At 41.6% G+C, this 14,492-nt stretch overlaps 2 non-coding genes across 2 annotated transcripts; both read left to right on the top strand.

Moving 5' to 3' along the window:
• The first annotated feature begins 4,485 nt into the window (after positions 1-4,485).
• LOC148576767 (small nucleolar RNA R71) lies at positions 4,486-4,592 on the top strand. Its single transcript, XR_015904658.1, has one exon. It is a non-coding gene; the product is annotated as a small nucleolar RNA R71 (small nucleolar RNA).
• An 8,731-nt stretch (positions 4,593-13,323) lies between these two features.
• Positions 13,324-13,430, top strand: LOC148576766 (small nucleolar RNA R71). The gene has a single exon (XR_015903448.1). It is a non-coding gene; the product is annotated as a small nucleolar RNA R71 (small nucleolar RNA).
• Positions 13,431-14,492: the final 1,062 nt, after the last annotated feature.

The raw sequence follows: 14,492 nt of genomic DNA, 5'->3' as shown, positions 1-14,492 counted from the left end.
TGTGTCCACTTGTGTTTCCTTGTATCCGTGCTAGCCTGGCTTTCTTCCACTCCTCAAGTGCCTTCCTTACTGATTCATGACTCTTTTCTACCCTCTCTCTTTCTTCTCGCGCTAATTCATCCTTTACTTCTTCATATCTTGTGATTCCTGGGTGCAGTACAGGAAGTTGTCCAACTAAGTACCCGAGCCTGGCTTGAGTGTTTACATGATGTCCTGTCTCGTTCATGTAAACTCCTTCTGCAAATGCTCTGTATTCGTCAAAGAGTTCTGCCTGTTCCAGTTGTTTTCGATGCATTTCATGTATGTGTGCACCTTGATGTGCTTGGATGTTGATTAGCTTTTGGATGGCTTCTTGTTGTTGATATTGCCTTTGCTCTATCCTGTGGAAGGATTCATTCTAATGTTTCCCTTGTTCTAGTTGCTGCTCCATCAATTGCTTTTGCCATTCCCCATGTTGATTCATCCATCCAGAAAGTAATTCTTCTTGATGGCTTACCAATTGTAGTTGCAATTCTTTCTGTGCCCCTTGATTTTCCAAGTATTGTCTAGATAAGCCATCAATGGCTTCCTGTAGCTGGTGCATGTCTAAAGGGGCTTGCTCCTCTAAGTTTTGTCCTTCTACTACTTGATGGGCTGGCCTTTTTCTTGGCTTTCGTTGAGGTAGGGGAGATGCAACCGCATGTATCCGTCTAACAGTAATTGGGATGCCCACTTTTATCCACTCGGGGTCCTCATCTTCGAACACCACCCCAGCCCTGTCACACAGACGAAAAATAGTGCTGGGGTAGCCTAACCTTCTTCCAGAATCGCTTTTTTCAGCCATCTTCCTAATACCTTGAGCTATAAGTTCATGGACCATGATCTCTCCCCCTTTAAGTATACATTACACCATTGTTGCTCTTTTAAGATTCACCTCTGAATTATTTCCAGTAGGAAGGATGGATCTCCTTACAATTTCAAACTACCCTTTTGCCTCAGGGGTGAGGTCTCCTCTCTTGATGAACTTGGGTTTTCCTTGAGGATCTCGTACCCAATCAGCTCCTTGCACGCATATATCTTGTACAATCTGTTCATGATTGGGGCTGCCATCTATTATGGAGTGATAGCTTTCTTCTGCAAATGGTATGGCTCGCAGCTTTAATGCCCTCATGATGCTCATGGGGCTGAAGTCCACGGTTACCCCTCTCACAAAGCTTATATAGGAGTCATCTGCCTTATCATACCTGACTGCATTTGCATAAAACTCTCTTACAAGAGTTGCATTTACTTTTATGACTGGATCAGTAAGGAGCTCCCATCTTCTTTTCTCCACCTTCTCTGTGATTTCGGGGCACTCAGTTTTTCTGACTTGAAAGCCTAGCTCATATATGATCTCCTTATCAACCATCCATGCATATTACAATGCATGGTGAAAGGTTTTGAATTTCTTCTCATCGATAGGGCGTTGCTCCATGGGCTCCTTCCCTTTTCTTCTCTTAGAGCTTGATGATTCCATAAGTGATTGTTGATATGTGAAGGTGTAAAGGGTGTGGATAATTGGCTTTGGCCGGTTAAGATAGGGTGTAGTGAAGGGAGTGAGTGAGGGTGTTTTTGATGTGGTAAGAGGAGTTGGGTGCCAAAAGTGGGAGGTGTAAAGGATGGAAATTGGAATGTGAAAGGAAGTATGGAATAAGAACCACTTATATAGGAAAGTAGTGAGTGAATGGAAGGTGTGGATTGATGTAGTAGGTGTATGATGAACAGATGGGGTTTAGCATGGGATGGACACAAGGATCATCACTTTTATGATGGGGTTGGTTCAGTTTCCAAGTGTGTTCTTCTTCCAATGTTGCATGGCAACAATTCCCAACGCAATCCCCTTGAAGACACGTGTATAGTCCTCTCTTTTGTGGTGGCCGAACCCTCCTTCAATAGTCCTATCAATTTTCCTACAAAATAAAAGAAATGTGATTAATAAAATCGTGGAAAGTGGCGGCAAAATTTAAAAAGTGGGGTAACTACTTTTTAAAAATTTTTGTTTCTAATTACTATGTGCTATTCATGAGTGCAAACCAACTAACCAACTAAATATCCATGTATGCAACATTGGTGACACCAAACTTAGTTTGGGGCTATGTGGTGGAAATGACTTGTTCAAGGCTCTAAGAGTGACATGATATGAGTTACATTTATGTTCTCTTAGTGTGCCTTGAACACCAAACTTGTTCTTCTCTATATGTTGCATAAAAGGATTCATTCAAGTGCATGTCAAAGTTGATTTGAAATTCATGAACCTTGCTTTATTAACTACTTTAAAAGCATGTAAAACATGGGTTGCCTCCCATGAATCCCTTTTTTAGCGTCACTAGCTTGACGTTCTGCCTTTGTCAGGGTGGTTTGTAATGCTTCAGATCTTCCCCTCTTGCAGTAAACCTATATCCATTGGCTTGATCAAGGATCTCCACATGTTCTAGGGAGAGAACTTTGTTGATGGTGAAAACCTTAGGTAACTGAGATGGGATGGTGGGGAGATGAGGTGAGATGTCTAGAAAGTAGGCCGAGATCAATTTATCCCCTGGAGAGAAATCCTCTGTAGGGATCTTCTTGTTCCTCCATCTCCTTGGTGCCTTCTTCTTTGTTTCTTTTGATGTTGCCCTTCTCTTTGTGGTTTCTTTTCCTAGGGAGACTTTGTTGCTGGTCTCATATGATTCTGGTGGTTTTGGCCCCACTTGAGTTTCCTTTAGCTGTGGTAACTGCTGACTGTCTTGTTCATTAATCAAAGGAATTCCCCGTGCTTCAATGCTTGTTTCTTCCACCAGTGCTTTGTCGTGCTCTTTCCTTGGTTCCTTGTTTTCCTGATCTGCCTCTTGTGAGGGTTTGAAGACATTGAATGCGAGTTGTTCATCATGTATCCTTAGTATTATCTCTCCTCGCTCCACATCTATGAGTGCTCTGGCTGTAGCTAGGAACGGTCTTCCCAATATGATTGGGTGGATGTGACTTTCTTCTATTTCCAATATGACAAAGTCTGTAGGAATGAAGTAGTTCCCAACCTTTACCAACACATTTTCAACCACTCCCACTGCTTGTTTTTGAGTTTTGTCAGCCAGCCTGATGACTACGTCTGTAGGTATTAGCTCATTGATCTGTAGCTTCTTAATGAGAGATAAAGGCATTAAGTTGATGCTTGCTCCCAGATCACAGAGTCCTTTGTCAAACATTATTTCTCCTATGGCACAGGGAATATGAAAACTCCCTGGGTCCTTCCTTTTTGTAGACAACTCTGGTTGAATGAGAGCACTGCACTCCTTATTCATCACTATTGTTTGCCCTCCATTGAATGAGCTTTTCCTGGTCAGTAGCTCTTTCATATACTTAATGTATGAGGGTATTTGTTGGAGAGCCTTGATGAATGGTATGTTTACATGGAGAGATGCAAACATATCAAAGAACCTTGAGTATATTCTTTTTTCTACACCACCCTTGAGTCTTTGGGGAAAAGGTGCATAGATTTTCCGCAGCTCCTTCTATGTAAGTATGGTTTCTTGGTGATCCATTTCTTGTGTCTCTACTGAGGTATCTCCAGGTTGTTTTAAATGTTTGTTCAGCTCTTCCTCAGTACCCTTATCACTTATAGTGACCATCTTGCAATCTTCCCATCTGACCTTCTTTGTTTCACCTCTTGGGTTCTTCTCTGTGTCACTTGGGAAGCTATCAGTAGGTTTGGGAATCTTCTCAGAGAGGTATCCCACTTGAAACTCCAACCTCTTGATGGTGTCTCCCTGGTTTTTGATATTGGCTCGCACCTTCTCCTTAAACACCTTGTTATCTTGGATTTCCTTACATATGCCTTCAAGTAGAGTCTCAATCCTTGATAGTCTTTCTTCCAATGATGGAGAGTTGAGATTGAAGGGATGAGAAGGGCCATTTTGGCTTTGGTATAGATGTTGAGATGTGTTGTTAGGTGAGTGCTGATATGATCTCTGTGTGGGATGTTTGTGAGCTGCATTGTTGTTGGGGTTGTGGCATCTCTGATCTTGGCCTTGGTCTTGTTGATTTCCCCACCCAAAGTTTGGGTGGTTCCTCCTGCCAGGATTATACGTTTTGGAGTATGGGTCATGGTTCTGCCTAGGTGAATTTCCAATGTAGTTGGCTTGCTCCTGACTACCCTCTGCTTCTTCATTCACTCCTTCTTGAGTTGCTGCTGAAATGGTGATTGCTGCTACTTGATTCCTCTCCATCTTCTCGGTGAGGTCAGCCAATTGCTTGGTAATCATCTTGTTTTGAGCTAGCAGTGCATCCACGTTGTTCAGCTCCATCACTCCTCTAGTGTTGCCTCTTTCAGAAGCATAGAAGTAGTCATTTTTAGCTACAGTCTCAATGACATCTATGGCTTCTTCAATGGTCTTCTTCTTGTTTAGAGATCCCCCGGATGAGTGGTCTACTACCTTCTTTGATTCATAAGAAAGACCTTCATAGAAAATGTGCAACTGCACCCATTCATTGAACATATCTGGCGGGTATCTTCTTGTCAAGTCTTTAAACCTCTCCCATGCTTCATATAGAGTCTCACCATCTTGCTGCCTGAAGGTTTGAACCTCATCTCTCAACCTGTTGATTCTTTGAGGAGGATAAAATCTTGCCAAGAATTTGTTTACCACATCTTCCCAGGTTGTTAAGCTCTCCTTCGGGAAGGATGCCAGCCATTTAGATGCCTTGTCCTTGAGTGAGAAGGGGAATAGAAGTAGTCTATAGGTGTCAGGATGAACACCATTAGAGTTCACAGTGTCACATATCCTCAGGAAGGTGGTTAGATGTTGATTGGGATCTTCTTGAACACTTCCTCCGAATGAACAGTTGTTCTGAACAAGGGTGATGAGCTGTGGCTTTAGTTCAAAGTTGTTGGTATGTATGGTTGGCTTTTGGATGCTACTTCCATAGTTTCCTGGGTTTGGATTGATGTAGGATCCTAGAACTCTTCTCTCTTGCCCAGCATGATGCGCTGGACCTTCTCTGCCATGGTTGTGAGCCTCTTCTTCATGATGGTTCTCCATATTCTCATCCATGTCTAGCTCAAAATACTCTTCCTCTTCCTCAGCACCAACTACTCTCTTCCCTCTTACTTCCCTCCTAAATCTAAGGAAGGTCCTCTCAGGTTCAGAATCAAAGGAAGTTGAAGCTCTGCTTCTTCTACCTGTCATACAAATAATAAGGCACAAGCAAAAAGGATAGATGCAGACAGTATTTTCTGCAGAATACTGTTAGTGTGAGTGATGCAATATATCAAATAGTTAGTGGGTCAGTGAACTAAATAGTAAAAAAAAAATGATATGCAGATAGCACCACAAATGGGTGAGAGATAAAGGGAAGGAAATAACTAAAACTGAAAGTAAATTACTCAGATGGAATTAAATCAAACAAAAGAAAAATACTCAATCTAGTTATCCACCAATTTAATCATTGTTGATACAAAATCAATCCCCGGTAAAGGCACATAAACTTGATGCACGGAAACTTGTCTCTCAACAGATTTTCCTCGGCAAGTATACCGAATTGTCGTCAAGTAAAAACTCACAATAGAGTGAGGTCGAATCCCACAGGGATTGATTGGTCAAGCAACTTTAATTGGAGGAATGTTCTAGTTGAGCTAAGCAGAATTTGATATGAGAATTGCAGGAAATTAAATGGCGGGAAAGTAAATGGTAGAAAATGTAAATGCTGGAAATAAAGGGCTGAATATAAATGACGGAAAGTAAATGGCAAAATCTTAAATGGGGAATGGGGAATTTAGCATGAAAGTAAATGGCAGAAACTAAAGAGAATGGGTAAGATCAGAAATGGGGAATTCATTGGGCTTAGGAGATGTTGCATTCTCCGGATCAAGTTCATTCTCATCTCTTCCTCAATCAATGCATTCATTGATCTCCTTGGCAATTTTAAGTGATTGAATTCCAATTCCTTGGTAACTCAATCTCTCAAATCTTGATCAATAGCCAATTCCTTGGTCTAATTGCTCATGAGAAGAGATGAGGTATGGTCACTAATTATACCACATGTATTTCCAAATCAAAGTATTGGGAGAATTATATGTCACCATATCCGCCCAAACCCCAATTTGGTCCAACATGAGAAAGCATTTCTAGCATGATCTCTTCATTCCTCTTCCAAGGTTCAGAAGAGATCCAAGTATGAATAGTTTCTTTTCCAAGACAACTATCCAATTGGATGAAGATTGAAAGCTTTCAAGTAAAATCAAGAGAAAAGAAAGAAGAAGAATAACGAAATCCATTATTGATCCATCAAATTACAACAGAGCTCCCTAACCCAATGAAAGGGGTTTAGTTGTTCATGGCTCTGGGAATGAAAAGCAAAGATGGAGAGTACATTCTGAAGTAAAACTAGAAGTTACAGAGAAAGTAAAATGATACAGAGAGTAGTCCTCTCAATCCCCCAAAGGCTCCTCTCTAGTTCAAAACTACCCCTATATATACTACTCTTCTGATCTTCTAGTTGGCTCTTCAAGTCTTGGATATGGGCCTTTGGATCTTGAGTTGAAGCAGTTTAGAATCTTCAATGGGCTCAGCTTTACTTGTAGAGAAAGTGTGAAGTAGGTATGGACTTTGGCTAGGACGTTAGTGGCGTTAACGTTAAGTGAAAATGTGGGTTCGAGAACGTTAGTGACAATCACCTTTTGCACTAACGTTACTAGCCCAAGATGAGTTACATTAACTTCAACGTTAGTGGCACTAACGTGACCACTAATTTTGCCTCTTGATCCATCGCGAGCGTTATTGGCGTTTACCTTTGCCAATAACGTTGCCGTTGGCCCCTTCTTTCCTACATTAGAGTTCACGTTAGTGTAGCTAACGTGACTCTTAACGTGGGTATGCCTCAACTTCGAGAGCGTTAGTGACACTTACCTTTGTCACTAACGCTCCAAACACCCTTCTTCCCACGTTAGAGTTCTCGTTACTTAGGTTAATGTGACTTCTAACGTGGTAGTGATAGCCATCTCCAACGTTAGTGACAAAGGTGAGTGTCACTAACGTTGGCTCATCATTCCTTTCCTCCACGTTAGCTTCCACGTTAATGCAATTAACGTGGCAACTAACGTGGCTAATAGAGGCTTAGTCCAACGTTAGTGACAAAGGTGAGTGTCACTAATGTTGGCTCTTCATTGCTTCTCCCATATTAAAGGTCACGTTAATGTAGTTAACGTGACTCTTAACGTGGCTAAGTGTGCCCCTCTCCTTAACGTTAGTGGCATACACTTTTACCACTAACGTTGGAGCTTTACTTCTCTTCCAAGTTAGCTTCCACGTTAACTACATCAACGTGGACAATAACGTGGGCTATGATGGCTCACGAAAGCGTTATTGGTGTTCACTTTTCTTGTTAACGTTGTAAGCTAGCCTCCTTTCCATGTTAATGGTCACGTTAGTTAGACTAACGTGGCTATTAACATGGCATCTTCCTTGCTTCCTTTGTCCTAAAATCAAGTAAATAAAGTGCATCAAAGCTAGGTTCTAACCGATGAGATCATGCATCATTCAATTTATCATTCAATTCATGCATAATTCTCATGAAATCATATAAAATTCACAATGTTTGCTTGAATCAAGATGTAAATGATTATTTACCCAAAACTTGCTTATTTCCTAAGAAAGTGCATGAAACTACCCTAAAACCATAAAGAAAAGGTCAGTGAAACTGGCCAGAATGTCCTGGCATCACAACACCAAACATAAAGCTAGCTTGTCCCTAAGAAAGTACTGGAACAAGAGAATGATGAATGAAATGACAAGAGAAATGAATCATTATTGTGGAATTCATGTCCTTGGTTTTATGGGTTTTCATGCATAGCAACTTACGTTCATTCCTTTACTAGCTTTCAGACCTTTATCATGCCCTGGAATACTCACTTGATTACACCCATTGAGACTTTTATTTACTGATCCCTTTGTCTTTCCACGGTTTATTGCATCCTTAGGCTAAGTGTTCTGTGAGGGGGCGACTTTTTAAGATAAGCTTTCAGCCAACACTCCCGAACCAGTTGGTTCAAGGTGCTAGGTGTTGAAACACCCCTAAGGACTTACTCCCTCAAGTCTCTCTCCCCCATACATGCACACTACAGGCACATGGTTTGTTATTTTCTTAACTTAAGGCCTTGGTGTCCAGCACCTCTTTGGGTTACTAAATGTTCTGTAGCAAGGTTGCTCTTGATAGTGGATTTTTAGTTGATAATCCTGGGTTAGTTAACCCAAGTTACCAAGTGATGAAGCACTCCTAAGAACATATTCATCCAAGCAGATCCTTGGAACAAGAGCACTACAGACATATCCCTCAAAATTCAAGCCATTGGTTCCTAGCCTTATTTCTTATTACTTTTCTTTCTTTTTCAACTCTTATTGTTCTTTTCCTTTTTCTTATTAGGATCTTGTTATTTAGCTAGTCTCATGGGGTGTGTTTCAAGCATATGATTCAGGACAGATAGTTGCCTTCCTACCTTGTTGATGAACCAACTTAGCTAAGTGATTACTATACCACAAATTTAAGGACCTACTCCACAACTTGAACATCACTCTGGTCTTTCATAACATCTCTTTTTATTTGGTTTAAAAGGACAAACATACAATAAGTAAGATGCAGATGAAAACAGGTAACTTGAACCAGCACACATATGACAAAAGCAAGGAAAATACTAAAGACAGAATTGAAAATCCTAAACTACCATGGAAGCATGTTCTATTTCATACATGATTTTCCTTATTTAAAACATGAAAAAGATGGGACAATAAGGGAACTCCACCACCTTTTACTCACGGGGTTGCTCATGCTCTCCCTCTTGTTTGTCCTCTTTGTGTCCACTTGTGTTTCCTCGTATCCGTGCTAGCCTGGCTTTCTTCCACTCCTCAAGTGCCTTCCTTACTGATTCATGACTCTTTTCTACCCTCTCTCTTTCTTCTCGCGCTAATTCATCCTTTACTTCTTCATATCTTGTGATTCCTGGGTGCAGTACAGGCAGTTGTCCCACTAAGTACCCGAGCCTGGCTTGAGTGTTTACATGATGTCCAGTCTCGTTCATGTAAACTCCTTCTGCAAATGCTCTGTATTCGTCAAAGAGTTCTGCCTGTTCCAGTTGTTTTCGATGCATTTCATGTATGTGTGCACCTTGATGTGCTTGGATGTTGATTAGCTTTTGGATGGCTTCTTGTTGTTGATCTTGCCTTTGCTCTATCCTGTGGAAGGATTCATCCCAATGTTTCCCTTGTTCCAGTTGCTGCTCCATCAATTGCTTTTGCCATTCCCCATGTTGATTCATCCATCCAGAAAGTAATTCTTCTTGATGGCTTACCAACTGTAGTTGCAATTCTTTCTGTGCCCCTTGATTTTCCAAGTATTGTCTAGATAAGCCATCAATGGCTTCCTGTAGCTGGTGCATGTCTAAAGGGGCTTGCTCCTCTAAGTTTTGTCCTTCTACTACTTGATGGGCTGGCCTTTTTCTTGGCTTTCGTTGAGGTAGGGGAGATGCAACCGCATGCATCCGTCGAACAGTAATTGGGATGCCCACTTTTATCCACTCGGGGTCCTCATCTTCGAACACCACCCCAGCCCTGTCACACAGACGAAAAATAGTGCTGGGGTAGCCTAACCTTCTTCCAGAATCGCTCTTTTCAAGCATCTTCCTAATACCTTGAGCTATAAGTTCATGGACCTTGATCTCTCCCCCTTTAAGTATACATTGCACTATTGTTGCTCTTTTAAGATTCACCTCTGAATTATTTCCAGCAGGAAGGATGGATCTCCTTACAATTTCAAACCACCCCTTTGCCTCAGGGGTGAGGTCTCCTCTCTTGATGAACTTGGGTTTTCCTTGAGGATCTCGTACCCAATCAGCTCCTTGCACGCATATATCTTGTACAATCTGGTCATGATTGGGGCTGCCATCTATTCTGGAGTGATAGCTTTCTTCTGCAAATGGTATGGCTCGCAGCCTTAATGCCCTCATGATGCTCATGGGGCTGAAGTCCACGGTTACCCCTCTCACGAAGCTTATATAGGAGTCATCTGCCTTATCATACCTGACTGCATTTGCATAAAACTCTCTTACAAGAGTTGTATTTACTTTTATGACTGGATCAGTAAGGAGCTCCCATCTTCTCTTCTCCACCTTCTCTGTGATTTCGGGGCACTCAGTTTTTCTGACTTGAAAGCCTAGCTCATATATGATCTCCTTATCAACCATCCATCCATATTGCAATGCATGGTGAAAGGTTTTAAATTTCTTCTCATCGATAGGGCGTTGCTCCATGGTCTCCTTCCCTTTTCTTCTCTTAGAGCTTGATGATGCCATAAGTGATTGTTGATATGTGAAGGTGTAAAGGGTGTGGATAATTGGCTTTGGCCGGTTAAGATGGGGTGTAGTGAAGGGAGTGAGTGAGGGTGTTTTTGATGTGGTAAGAGGAGTTGGGTGCCAAAAGTGGGAGGTGTAAAGGATGGAAATTGGAATGTGAAAGGAAGTATAGAATAAGAACCACTTATATAGGAAAGTGGTGAGTGAATGGAAGGTGTGGATTGATGGAGTGGGTGTATGATGAACGGATGGGGTTTAGCATGGGATGGGCACAAGGATAATCACTTTTATGATGGGGTTGGTTCAGTTTCCAAGTGTGTTCTTCTTCCAATGTTGCATGGGAACAATTCCCAACGCAATCCCCTTGAAGACATGTGTATAGTCCTCTCTTTTGTGGTGGCCGAACCCTCCTTCAATGGTCCTATCAATTTTCCTACAAAATAAAAGAAATGTGATTAATAAAATTGTGGAAAGTGGCGGCAAAATTTAAAAAGTGGGGTAACTACTTTTTAAAAATTTTTTTTTCTAATTACTATGTGCTATTCATGAGTGCAAACCAACTAACCAACTAAATATCCATGTATGCAACATTGGTGACACCAAACTTAGTTTGGGGCTATGTGGTGGAAATGACTTGTTCAAGGCTCTAAGAGTGACATGATATGAGTTACATTTATGTTCTCTTAGTGTGCCTTGAACACCAAACTTGTTCTTCACTATATGTTGCATAAAAGGATTCATGCAAGTGCATGCCAAAGTTGATTTGAAATTCATGAACCTTGCTTTATTAACTACTTTAAAAGCATGTAAAACATGGGTTGCCTCCCATGAAGCACTTTTTTAGCGTCACTAGCTTGACGTTCTGCCTTTGTCAGGGTGGTTGGTAATGCTTCAGATCTTCCCCTCTTGCAGTAAACCTATATCCATTGGCTTCATCAAGGATCTCTATATGTTCTAGGGAGAGATCTTTGTTGATGGTGAAAACCTTAGGTAACTGAGATGGGATGGTGGGGAGATGAGGTGGGATGTCTAGAAAGTAGGCTGAGATCACTTTATCCCCTGGAGAGAAATCCTCTGTAGGGATCTTCTTGTTCCTCCATCTCCTTGGTGCCTTCTTCTTTGTTTCTTTTGCTGTTGCCCTGCTCTTTGTGGTTTCTTTTCCTAGGGAGACTTTGTTGCTGGTCTCATATGATTCTGGTGGTTTTGGCTCCACTTGAATTTCCTTTAGCTATGGTAACTGTTGACTGTCTTGTTCATTAACCAAAGGAAATCCCCGTGCTTCAATGCTTGTTTCTTCCACCAGTGCTTTGTTGTGCTCTTTCCTTGGTTCCTTATTTTCCTGATCTGCCTCTTGTGAGGGTTTGAAGACATTGAATGCGAGTTGTTCATCATGTATCCTCAGTATTAGCTTTCCTCACTCCACATCTATGAGTGCTCTGGCTGTAGCTAGGAACAGTCTTCCCAATATGATTGGGTGGATGTGACTTTCTTCCATTTCCAATATGACAAAGTCTGTAGGAAGGAAGTAGTTCCCAACCTTTACCAACACGTTTTCAACCACTCCCACTGCTTGTTTTTGAGTTTTGTCAGCCAGCCTGATGACTACGTCTGTAGGTATTAGCTCATTGATTCATAGCTTCTTCATGAGAGATAAAGGCATTAAGTTGATGCTTGCTCCCAGATCACAGAGTCCTTTGTGAAACATTATTTCTCCTATGGCACAGGGGATATGAAAACTTCCTAGATCCTTCCTTTTTGTAGGCAACTCTGGTTGAATGAGAGCACTGCACTCCTTATTCATCACTATTGTTTGCCCTCCTTTGAGTGAGCTTTTCCTGGTCAGCAGCTCTTTCATATACTTAATGTATGAGGGCATTTATTGGAGAGCCTTGATGAATGGTATGTTTACATGGAGAGATGCAAACATATCAAGGAACCTTGAGTATATTCTTTTTTCTACACCACCCTTGAGTCTTTGGGGAAAAGGTGCATAGAGTTTCAGCAGCTCCTTCTGTGTAAGTGTGGTTTCTTGGTGATCCTCTTCTTGTGTCTCTACTGAAGTATCTCCAGGTTGTTTTAAATGTTTGTTCAGCTCTTCCTCAGTACCCTTATCACTTATAGTGACCATCTTGCAATCTTCCCATCTGACCTTCTTTGCTTCACCTCTTGCGTTCTTCTCTGTGTCACTTGGAAAGCTATCAGTAGGTTTGGGAATCTTCTCAGAGAGGTATCCCACTTGAAACTCCAACCTCTTGATGGTGTCTCCCTGGTTTTTGATATTGGCTCGCACATCCTCCTTGAACACCTTGTTATCTTGGATTTCCTTACATATGACTTCAAGTAGAGTCTCAATCCTTGATAGTCTTTCTTCCGATGATGGAGAGTTGAGATTGGAGGGATGAGAAGGGCCATTTTTGCTTTGGTATAGATGTTGAGATGTGTTGTTAGGTGAGTGCTAATATGATCTCTGTGTGGGATGTTGGTGAGCTGCATTGTTGTTGGGGTTGTGGCGTCTCTGATCTTGGCCTTGGTCTTGTTGATTTCCCCACCCAAAGTTTGGGTGGTTCCTCCAGCCAGGATTAGACATTTTGGAGTATGGGTCATCGTTCTGCCTAGGTGAATTTCCAATGTAGTTGGCTTGCTCCTGACTACCCTCTACTTCTTCATTCACTCCTTCTTGAGTTGCTGCTGAAGTGGTGATTGCTGCTACTTGATTCCTCTCCATCTTCTTGGTGAGGTCAGCCAATTGCTTGGTAATCATCTTGTTTTGAGCCAGCAGTGCATCTACGTTGTTCAACTCCATCACTCCTCTAGTGTTGCCTCTTTCAGAAGTATAGAAGTAGTCATTCTTAGCTACAGTCTCAATGACATCTATGGCTTCTTCAATGGTCATCTTCTTGTCTAGTGATCCCCCGGATGAGTGGTCTACTGCCTTCTTTGATTCATAAGAAAGACCTTCATAGAAAATGTGCAACTGCACCCATTCATTGAACATATCTGGCGGGTATCTTCTTGTCAAGTCTTTAAACCTCTCCCATGCTTCATATAGAGTCTCACCATCTTGCTGCCTGAAGGTTTGAACCTCAGCTCTCAACCTGTTGATTCTTTGAGGATGATAAAATCTTGCCAAGAATTTGTTTACCACATCTTCCCAGGTTGTTAAGCTCTCATTCAGGAAGGATTCCAGCCATTTAGATGCCTTGTCCTTGAGTGAGAAGAGGAATAGAAGTAGTCTGTAGGTGTCAGGATGAACACCATTAGACTTCACAGTGTCACATATCCTCAGGAAGGTGGTTAGATGTTGATTGGGATCTTCTTGAACACTTCCTCCGAATGAACAGTTGTTCTGAACAAGGGTGATGAGCTGTGGCTTTAGTTCAAAGTTGTTGGCATGTATGGTTGGCTTTTGGATTCTACTTCCACAGTTTCCTGGGTTTGGATTGATGTATGATCCGACAACTCTTCTCTTTTGCCCAGCATGATGCGCCGGACCTTCTCTACCATGGTTGTGAGCCTCTTCTTCATGATGGTTCTCTATATTCTCATCCATGTCTAGCTCAAAATACTCTTCCTCTTCCTCAGCACCAACTACTCTCTTCCCTCTTGCTTCCCTCCTTAATCTAAGGAAGGTCCTCTCAGGTTCAGAATCAAAGGAAGTTGAAGCCCTCCTTCTTCTACCTGTCATACAACCAATAAGGCACAAGCAAAAAGGATAGATGCAGACAGTATTTTCTGTAGAATGCTGTTAGTGTGAGTGATGCAATATATCAAACAGTTAGTGGGTCAGTGAACTAAATAGTAAAAAAAAATGACATGCAGATAGAACCACAAATGGGTGAGAGGTAAAGGGAAGGAAATAACTAAAACTGAAAGTAAATTACTCAGATGGAATTAAATCAAACAAAAGAAAAGTGCTCAATCTAGTTATCCACCAATTTAATCATTGTTAATACAAAATCAATCCCTGGCAAAGGCGCCATAAACATGATGCACGAAAACTTGTCTCTCAACAGATTTCCCTCGGCAAGTATACCGAATTGTCGTCAAGTAAAAACTCACAATAGAGTGAGGTCGAATCCCACAGGGATTGATTGGTCAAGCAACTTTAATTGGAGGAATGTTCTAGTTGAGCTAAGCAGAATTTGATATGAGAATTGCA

The sequence above is a fragment of the Arachis ipaensis genome, chromosome B1 (assembly GCF_059453495.1).
Source record: "Arachis ipaensis isolate K30076 ecotype BB chromosome B1, ASM5945349v1, whole genome shotgun sequence".
NCBI classification, from domain to species: Eukaryota; Viridiplantae; Streptophyta; class Magnoliopsida; order Fabales; family Fabaceae; genus Arachis; species Arachis ipaensis.
This window is presented reverse-complemented; position numbering and strand designations above follow the sequence as displayed.